The sequence below is a fragment of the Phodopus roborovskii genome, unplaced genomic scaffold (genome assembly GCF_943737965.1).
Source record: "Phodopus roborovskii unplaced genomic scaffold, PHOROB, whole genome shotgun sequence".
In the NCBI taxonomy this organism is placed as follows: Eukaryota; Metazoa; Chordata; class Mammalia; order Rodentia; family Cricetidae; genus Phodopus; species Phodopus roborovskii.
In genome coordinates this window covers 1,083,657-1,094,241 of record NW_026126549.1, presented here as the reverse complement: position 1 = coordinate 1,094,241, position 10,585 = coordinate 1,083,657, and positions in this window count along the sequence as shown.

Genomic DNA, 10,585 nt, shown 5'->3' with positions numbered 1-10,585 from the left:
CCCAAAAAGGACAGCTCCTGAGGAATGACATCTACAGACATCCTTTAGCCTCTACGTGCACAGGCACAGACTATGAGCAAGGTAAAACTGAACACATCTTCAGGAAGTCAAGGAGAGAAGAAGGCCAGTGACCTCTTTAGCACTTTTCCTATTTTGGGAGTTGGCTTCCGGCACAGCACCAGCGCTAGCTGAAAGACCATGCCGCAGGTGAAGGCGTAATTGATCCTTACTTTCCCCGGCTCCTCCACTGTTAAATTAGCTTTATGTCAATACCACATCAGCAGCTGGGATGAATTATTGAAGCTCATTCACTGCAATGGGCCTAGGTTCCACGCGTTTTATGGGATGGAGGTGGATATGAGCACATTATTTCTGTCTGTCTTGTTGCGGTCAGTACATTTTCGGTCTGTCACTAATATGAAGGGACTCAGGCCAGAGGTGCAGATCATTGCAGCCTCCATTTATCATAACAGCAGTGGGGATGGGCAAAGTGGGAGGGCTGAGCCCCTGGGTGGGACAGAGGAGCAGGGGAATGCTAGTGCTGACCACAGGGGTCCTTACCACTCTGCACACTGTTAACCCAAATACTTGTTCTTCTATGCAGAAACACATACTACCAGCACACATATGTGCATGTGTATATGCAGAACACATACCACCAATACACATATATGCATGGGTAGGGTAATTTTAGTGTTGAACTGCACTTTCCAGGGGTCCAGGGACAAAAATATAAAGGGTCAACATTTTAAAAGAGTGATTTTCCAAAAGACTATACACTTTAAAGCCTTCTCCCCTCCTCCCTCCACCTTTAGTACCAGTAGAAGTGCTGGCTAGTTTGTGTTCTACAGGTAGCCAGGATGGATGACCTGGGATGTCCAGTGTTGAGGACATGGAACCCAACTGTTGGAACAGTGGAAAGAGTTGCCTCCTTTCTCCACTCTCATCCATTCAGGAGCTGGTCTGTTCCTGGATTTCATTGTATGTTCCTGCTGCATGGTCCAGATGTCAAAATTAATAACTATAGCTCTGCATATACCCACGCACACCTGCACTGATGTTTACTGTCACAAACATCCACACTCTACTCACTTGTGGGCGTGCGCACAGGCGTGCGCGCACACACACACACACACACACACACACACACACACACACACACACACACGCTCCATTCCCAGAGATAGACCTCGTTAGACATATGGTTTGGCTGAAAATCTGATGAGAAAGTGTCTTGAGTCTATCAGCAGGTCACATGCCTTCACAAATTCTACCATTAAATATTTATTCTTTTGGGAGTTCCCAGTTGAGAATCAAATACCTCTGGTCAAGGCAACACACCATAAAGTTATCATCTAACGTTTTGGCAGGAATTCCCTTCTGCCAAGGGAAACTTCCTTCTCCTTGTCTGGCTGATTCTTAATCATTCTTTGGGTCTGGTCCCATTTGTACCTCACTGGCAGGGGAGGACAAGTTTTCCCATCATCTACCCTCATTTCTCCCCATCATTTTCCTTGGATAAAGCTATTGTATTTGTAATTAAATAAATGCTTGTGTGGTTCTATTTGCTATAGGCATTGTTCATGAGCCTAAATAGGTTAGGGACTGTCTTGCTTTCTATTCCGTACCCTCAGTCAGTGCTAGCATAATGCTTGCTAAAAGGTGGATCTTCAGTAAATTTAGATGAAGTTGGAGGGTTTGGGGAAAAGAGAACAGAGAAAGAGATAGGGAACATAAAGGTCAGAGATGATGGTTCTAAATTCTGCTGATCTTCCGACTCTTAATATCACACCCTTCTTCCCTTAGTACCAGGATGTCACCATGCCTTCCTCCATGTGGCATGTTAAAAGCCCATCGGAATCACAGGGGACTGAGCTAGGGGTAAAAAAGGAAGACTATTAAGAGGGAAGAAACAGATTCCAAGGAGCATCTTCACCTGGCCTGGATCACCACTTCCCCAGAAAGTGACTGAGCATGTACAAATGAAGACTGTCCTCTTCCTGTTGTTTCCTGTTTATTAATATGAAAGGTAGCTGTTCCTGACAATACATTTGCTGTTAATTATTGCAAAAATACTAACAGCTACTAATATTTTGTGTATATCACATATCACCATTTCAGCCAACCCTCTTTTTTTATTTGTTTGTTTTTGCTTTTGTTTTTTGAGATAGGGTTTCTCTGTGGCTTTGGAGGCTGTCCTGGAACTAGTTCAAGGCTGGCCTTGAACTCACAGAGATCCATCTGCCTCTGCCTACCGAGTACTGGGACTAAAGGCGTGCACCACCACCATCTGGCTTCAGCTCACCCTCTTAACCACCTTGTGAGATAAGTACACAATTATTCCCATTTTATAGCTGGAAGACTAAACCCAGAGAGAAGAAATAATTGACCTAAGGTCACACAACTAAGAAATGACAGAGTAGTTAGAGCAGAGCTGTGAGGCCAGTCTTTTAAACCCAGGATATGCTGTCTGTCCCTAAGCTCTTTAGAAGACCAAGGAGCCAGGTCACCCTGTACCCTCACATTTTTATACTCACTCAGCAGACACACAAGGATGCAGCTTAATGGACTTGTGATGTATTTGGAATGTTGGCAGATGACACTGTTTTCTTACAACCCCTAAGACCTGTCTCCTGACTCCTGGACTCAGGAGGGGAGAGACGTCCAAACATCTGTTATTTCAGGAGGAAGCAGATACCAACAGCAGGGAAGCATCAATTCCTTAGTGTTTTCCAGCAAAACATTCCTAGACTTCTGGCCCTCCTGCTTGATATGAGTCTTTGATACTCACAGTGTTTTCCTTCTACACGTCTCAGGGGAATCCTAGGCCTTGACCTGAATGATGGTCATAAGGTAGGTGGCAGGTGAACTTCGTGGAGCCACACAGACCCAAACCAGACAGTGTAAGAGAGAAGCTACCATTGTTACCAGGGGCTGTGCTCAAGGCCCTGGATTATTATATACAGCTAGCTCCTTGTGGGAAGTCAAAGCATTATAGCTTTACCTTTGAGACCACAATCTTGTCTGTTCCTTTCTCTCCCCAGTGTATTACTTTTAGCTTTGCTCTCCCACCAGTTCTCAGGGCCTGGTCTTCATAGCTCCAAATTAGAGCTGGGACTGGTTTTATATGATTATGGTTCTAGACTTGTACTGCTGAAACTTGGACCGAGACAAATACATTCTGTCATACTTTCACCCTGTCCCAGCCTCATACTACCCACTTAGTGACAGACAGTCCAATGACAGGTGGCCCAATTCCTTCTTCCTTTCCTGTATGTGCGTGCGTGCGTGCGTGTGTGTGCTGGCGATTAAACCTAGAGCTGAAGCAAGTACTATAACATTGAAATAGGTTCCCAGAATTCTTTTTATTTTTTATTTGAGACTGGTCTTGAACTCACTTAGGCAAGCTTGGACCTCACAGTCCTCCTGCTTAAGCCTCCCAAGTAGCTGGATCACAGAGCCACTGTGTTCTGCTCCTGTTTTCTTCTAAGGAGAAGCCTAGAGATCTGGTCTGCATCTCCCTGACCCCCTAACATTGGGGCACTTAAGTCACCAGGTGGCAGGAAGAAGGAAGAAGCCTTTCTGTTATCTCTGGCTTTCTGTTTTCACAACATGTCACTTACTTATTGTGTGTGCACATGTGAGGTCAGAGGACAACTTGCAGGAGTCCATTCTCTCCTTCCACCACATGAGTTCTGGAAATCAAACTCAGACCATCCAAACACTTTTACCCACTGAGCCATCTCCCTGGCTCTTTGCTGATTAGTAGAAACCTAGAGACATGAAATTCTCTTTTAAGAACTACTCCAGCTTGTGGATCTCTGCCTCATAACTCCTGGAGAGCAACCTCTGGCAAATAGTTCTTTAAATCAGTAGTTGCACCATGGTGGCATTTTAATTTCTTATTTTACCAGCCGTGGCAAACACACTAGGTCTTCTGGTGCAGTTTCTGGGAGTCCATTGCACTAGTCCTTTCAATTATTTTAGGATCGCCAGTTGTGGTGGCGCACGCAGGTAGAGTTTGCTGAAAGAGGCAGAGGCAGGAGGATCATAAATTCAATTATTATGGAATCACTAATTTCCCAAATTAACTCCCTCCAGTTTAAAATACCTAGAATGCTTTCTGTTTTGTATGCTGAGCTGAACCCCCATGTAGTTATAAAGTGAAACAAACTGAAACAAAACAAACAAAAGGCAGTGTTATAGGAAAGACATTTTTTAAAATCCATTGCTTAAGTAGAAGACTCAGATTGCTACAACAAAAGACAGAATGACAGAAGAAAACTAGATATAGTTACCTAGTGTTTTGTCTGATACCGGAGCCTTCATAAGGAGATGAAGACCCAAAGAAACAGGGAAACCTGTTTAATAAAAATTAAATTTAGATAATTTAAATATACATTGTTAATAGGGCTAACCATGTAGTTCAGTGAAACTTAAAACAAACAAGCTGTGGCCCACAAAAACAAAAACAGTTGCCAGAAATCAGCTTCTCTTATTAATAAAGTATAAGCTTTCTCACTCAGAGAAAACAAGGACATCTGAACTCCTCAAATTATATGTACTAAATGTGTGCAGTTTGGGCCAGCAAAATAGTTCAGTGGGTAAAAGTGCCTGCTGCCAAATCTGATGATCTGAGTTCAATTTCCAGAACCCACAAGGTGGCAGAGAAGAACTGACTCTCCCAAGTTGTCCTCTGACTTCCACATGTGTACTGTGGTGCATACACACACACACACACACACACACACACACACGGAGGCAGAGAGAGAAAGAAGGAGTGAAGAATAGAATAGAATAATTTTAATTTGAGCATGATGGTGCATGCCTTTAATATCACCAGTCAGAAGACAGAAGCAGTCAGATCTCTTAAGGTCAAGGCCAGCCTGGTCTACAGAGTTCCAGGACAGCCAGGGCTACACAAAGGAACCCTGTCTTGAAAGAACTAAGTAAGTAACTAACAGCATTTTAATCTCAGTTATATTTTAATAAAGGTGATTAATACAGGGGATGGAGAGATGGCTCAGCAGTTAACCACTGGCTGCTCTTCCAGAGGACCAGGTTCAATTCCTAACACCCACATGGCAGCTCACAACTGTCCATAACTCTAAGTTCCAGGGGATCTGACACCTTCACACCAATACACATAAAAATAAAGTTAAATAAATTATTTTTAAAAAAATGATTAATATAACAACAATACATTTTCAGAAGATAGAGCAGAGACAGAGAAGAGAGACAGGTAGTCAAAGAAACAGACATATTTCAGAGGTTTATGGTTCCTGTGGTGGTTTGAAAGAAAATGGTCCCCAAATGGAGTGGCACTATCAGGAAGTGTGGCTTTGTAGGAGTGGGTGTGGCCTCATTGGAGGAAGCGTGTTATTGTGGAGGCAGGTTTTAAGGTCTCATCTATGCTCAAGCCACACACAGTGCCTCAGTTCACTTCCTGTGCCTGCAAGATGTAGAACTCTCAGCTCCTTCTCCAGCACCATGTCTGCCCACGAGCCACCATATCCCACTGTGATGATAATGGACTAAAACTCTGAAACTGTAAGTGGGTCGCCACGATTAAATAAGAATTGTAGTGACTAGTGGGGGTGGGGAGGAAGGGGGAGAGGTGGGACTGGGGCTAGAATCAAAATGAAAACAATTTTTTAATTAAAAAAGAGAAGAAAAAGAGAGTTGCTGTGGTTATAATGTCTCTTCACATCAATAGAAATTCTAACTAAGACAGCTCTGATAGGAGATAAGCAGACAAATAAGCTTCCAGTTCATTTGTTAACAGTTAGAAGTCTGTTATACGTTCACCATTCACTGTTGGAACACACAGTACATTATAGACTCACACACATGTACACACAGATCATGACTGAAGATTCTCTCTCTTCCTTTGAAAATGTCCTCCCTCCCCATTTTCTCACTCTGATGGCCTCAGTGACATGAACAATGAAGGAGAGGACAAAAGAGGCGTGTATGTTAGAAGGATAAGAATCTAGGTGGCAGCTGAACATGGTGGCACATGCCTTTAAACCAAGCACTCGGGAGGCAGAGGCAGGTGGCTCTCAGGAGTTCAAGACCAGCCTCGTCTACATAGTGAATTCCAGGACTACATAGAGGAGCATAGAGGAGTCCTGTCTCAAAAAAAAAAAAAAAAAGTCCAGGTGACAGTGACAATGAGAAAAAAGAAGACAGGAATGGGAATCGCGATGGTGGATCAGGAGGCAGGCTACAATGGGAGAGAAACTAAGCTGAAGTGAGGGAAGGGGGTGAATGAAGGGGTGTTTGAGGGACATACGGGTCACTTAATGTCTGTTGCATAGTGCCTGGGAAATAGAAGGCATTTTATAAACATTTACTGAACCCAAGAACAAACTCAGGGAGGTTCCAGGAACAGGGTAACCACAGCGTGGGGTATACTACCAACATTTATGGGGTTTTACCATAAGCCAAGCATTCTGCTGAACATTTAAATCTTTGCCAATACTTCATGAGCACATTTAATAGATGAAGAGACTGGGGCTCAGATAGTTGAAGTGGCAGTAAGTGATAGAGACAGGAGTTGATTTTTTGCTTGTCTGACTTCTTTCAAATACACTGTATATGGTCCATATGTGCTCCTCGTTTCACTTACTACCTTAAACACCCATAATCCTAAAGGGGACCTCAAAAAAAGGATAAAGAGGGGAGATGGGTGTTTCCCCCACTGAGGAGGGACCATATTAAAGCCTCATCTTCAACAACAGAAAGAAAAACAATTTGAAACTTAATCATCTCCCAGAATTATGATCCCTCCCCGCAGCAGGGAGCACATTAGTAGAACTGAGAAATGATAATTCAGCAGCCCCCAACCCAGCAGGGATGGAAAGAGGAGGGGAGGGAGGAGGAAAGCGGGCACAAGCAGAGAGATGGGGGAGGGGAGGCAAGGCCTTGAGCTCCGAGAGTGGGGTCCCCCCACCTCAAGTCTCTGAGACAGGGTTCGGAGGAGCAGTCTTCTGACACTCAATTTTCAATTCTACTCAGATAAAGGAGCATGTTACTCCTCAGACCAGTTCTGAGCACCGAGGTATCCCCACACTCAGAGCGTCCAAACCCACCTAGGACAGATGTAGCGTGCGATTTTAGCTTAGGCGAGGAAGACTTCCTGAGCTACCCAGGGCTAGCTCTGGGCGCCTTCATCTAATGGCACCTAGGCGAATTAGCAGTCTATCAAATCTGAAGTGCTGGACAGCTCCCGACCCTGCACTCATTTTCCCGAATGCAGAGAGGTGGGGCCAGACTCCGCCCGCCCCTTCTCTGACACCGCAGCAGTCCCCACCCTCAAGGGATGCGCGAAGGCTGCTGGGAACTGCTGGGGACCCAACTTGGGGTCATGAAAGGGTCCCTACTGTGATCTGGTAGAGACATTGAGATGGGAGACCCCCCCTTCAGGGGCGGGCAACTTCTCCAGACGCATTCCTTTCTTCTGAGTCGAGACCCCCCTCAGTCCCCATACTACATGCCCCCCCCCGTGGTGGGGGGACGACAATGGTGCCTTCAGCCCCCAGACATGAATGAGGCCTTTGAGAGCTGCACGCCATGGGGTCAGCAGAGGCCACCGGGTCCCCCGGGGCTGTCCAGCCTTCTGATTCAAAGTCGCTGGGCTAGGGAGGGTGAGGAGCTGGTGGGAGAGAGGTTCCCTATGGTCCCTGACTTAAAGACTAATGGGTCCTGGGAAGTCATCCCCAAACAGGCAGCTTCCAGTAACAAGGATCTTAAAGGGGTGAAGATGGGGGGTGATCCCCTTTCTCTGTGCCAGGAGAAGACAGTTCTGCGGCCCCTTCTCAGGAGGCAGAAGGCAAACTGCATGCAAGTAGAATCCAGCAGGCATTTCCTACCTCTTACCTCCCCTCCCCAAATCAGGGTCCCACTCTGGATGGAGCAGATCCCCATGTTCTCTCAGTACCCATGTTCCTTCTTCTGGGGCTGCCCTTGAGGCCTGGTCCCTCTTTCTGTCTCTCCTCCCACTCCAGCACTGCACAACCTACCAGGTTTCTATGGAAACAGGCTAGGAAGGCTCTGCCAGGAGGCCAGGGCCACTACAGCTCTTGAAGGGAGGGGAGAAAAGAACTGTTAAGTGGAGATCAGGAGACGAGTTCTAGCTATTCCCAGAGGGGAAGCAGATGTGTTAGGAGTGAGGCTTTCTTCAAGAGGAGTGGGCTACAGGAACAGGAAATGATTGAGGGGTTCCCTCCTATTCCCTCAATTCCCAGAGCTCCTGACATTTAGACAAACTCCTCAGAGGGAACATTAGTAGGGACTAAAGGAAGAAAGGCAGGTAACACCGAGTTCTGATCCTTCTTCCCTTGCATGAGACTCTTCCTTTTAGAACATACCCATTTGAGAGGACCTCTCGGGGGGAAATAAGAAATAAGAGAGGAAGTAAGGGTGGGGTAAGAGTATTTGGGGTGCTCAGGAGCCTCCCTTTGGCAGGCAATGCTAGAGGTGGCCAGAGGCCTAGGACTGTCAGGTTCTTTTATGACACCCTTCTCCACTTGGGTACCTTCACTGAGGAGTTGGGGGTGGGTGGGGTGGTCCGGAGGATGGCAATTTTCTCACCTCAGTCCATCCCATCAGGATGTTAGACTATAAAGAGAGGGAAATGGAGATGACCAAGCATGGGCTAGAAGTAAAGGAGGAGAGATAAGCCTAAGACAGGACCAGGGAGGGGTAGGTGGGTGCAGAAGTATTCCACTAGGGAAGGTGTGGACACTCTCAGATCTTATTCTCTCCTCATATGCTAACCTCAGGAAAAGCTGTCACTTCACTAGCAAGTATGCTACAAGATCCCTTGGGAAGCAAGATCCCAGGTTATCAGAAGGCTCAGGAAGCTTCCCTAATGAAGAGAGGGAGTGGGAGGGCTCTCTTGAGAACCCTGGGTTTCCAGGATCTTACCCATCAATGTTTCTTTGGTCATAGTCCCCCCGTATAGCCATCCTGGTGTTTGCTTATTTTCGTTATTTTTTGATCAGATATTTTGGCACTATGCACACTGCCTCCTGTTGCCATGGCAGCTGTGACAGGGGCTGAGGCACCGTGAGAAAAATACCAAAATTAATGAGTGAGCGAAAGTGCAGCCGAGAGAAAAACAAGGTTAAAAAAAGAGTTAAAACAGTAATGAAAACAGGCTTCCAAGCTCCACAGCAGAGCAGCTGCCGAGGCCTCCCCAGAGCAGCTCCATCCTGACCTTAGGGTACTGGCATCTCCCAGACCTCTAGACAGAACTCACCTGCCCTCCCCAACCTAGCCGATCACTGACCCAGCAATGGCCACTGGAGGACCATCCTAAGCCGATCAGCTTCCATCTCCAGTAGCATGCTACCTCCCAGAACAGCATCTTGGCCAGAACAGCATCTTGGGGAACAGCTCCTCGTCTCCTAGACAACAGAGTCTTAGCTACAGCCCCCACACAACAGTAGTCCAGCTATATTACCAAGAAATGGCGTACTAGCTACACCCGTGCTTCAGAGCTTTAGCTGCAAGCGTAACAGCATCCCAGTGAGAGCCTTGCACACAAGAACAGCCCACTCACAATCCTGGGCGATAGCATCTTAGCTATAGCCAATCCTCAATATGCTGTCATCACAGCTATAGCTTCAGGACCAATAGCATGTCAGCTACAGTCCTATATACAACAGTAGCTCAGCTCTTATCCCAGGTAACAGTCTGCTTCTCAGGTACAGGCTCCTAGCAACAGCCTTTTTATCTCCTAAGACCTACACAGTAGATGCAGCTACAGCCCTAACCACATCAAATTAACACAGAACAGCTTACCTATAGCCAGTCTCAGGTGCACCAGCATTAGACCTACAGCTTCCAGACCAATGGCTTTTCAGTTATAGCCCTCCAACATGCACATACACATGAACACACACATTACTTCACAACAACTTTTTGGGCCATCTGACTATCTGGCTACAGCCTAGGCACACCAGCATCACAGCAAATAGACAACAGCCTTTTCTATTAGTTTCAGATTCTAATGTATTCCAGCCTTCTCTGCTATAGCCCATCCCAGGTAAACACATTATCAGCAAGAATCCCAGCCATTTTCCTACCTAGCATCACCCAGGCTCCATTCTCTGGACACAGTCCCAGATGGACTCTCAGTCACTGTCAGTTTGAGGAGCCTCCCCCAACGCTTCACTTGCCAACTGGTCCTCCTCCCAGTTTGGTACAGGGCCAAGAGCCTGGCTTCTCTTCTTCAGACGCTACCCCCTCTACTCCCCAACCATTCTCCTCGAAGAAAATCTCAGCTCTGCCTGCCTTCCCAGGGGAAAACAAGCCCCAATGCTCATACCTACATTGTCCCAACTCAGGTCCCCACAGACACAGTCTGACAGCTAGAATAGGAAGGGACAGAAAACAGGGAAGAATAATAAGCACACCCTACTATTGCTGCCATGGCCCAGTTCTATTCCAACCACTTGGTGCAGGATTTTGGGTTGATGGTGGAGGAGCAGGGAGGACGGAGGGGAACATCTGGGAGATTAGCATTTCCTGCCCAGCTCTGAGGCTGCTGATCCTGCTCAGCCCTGAGCAAAGGAGG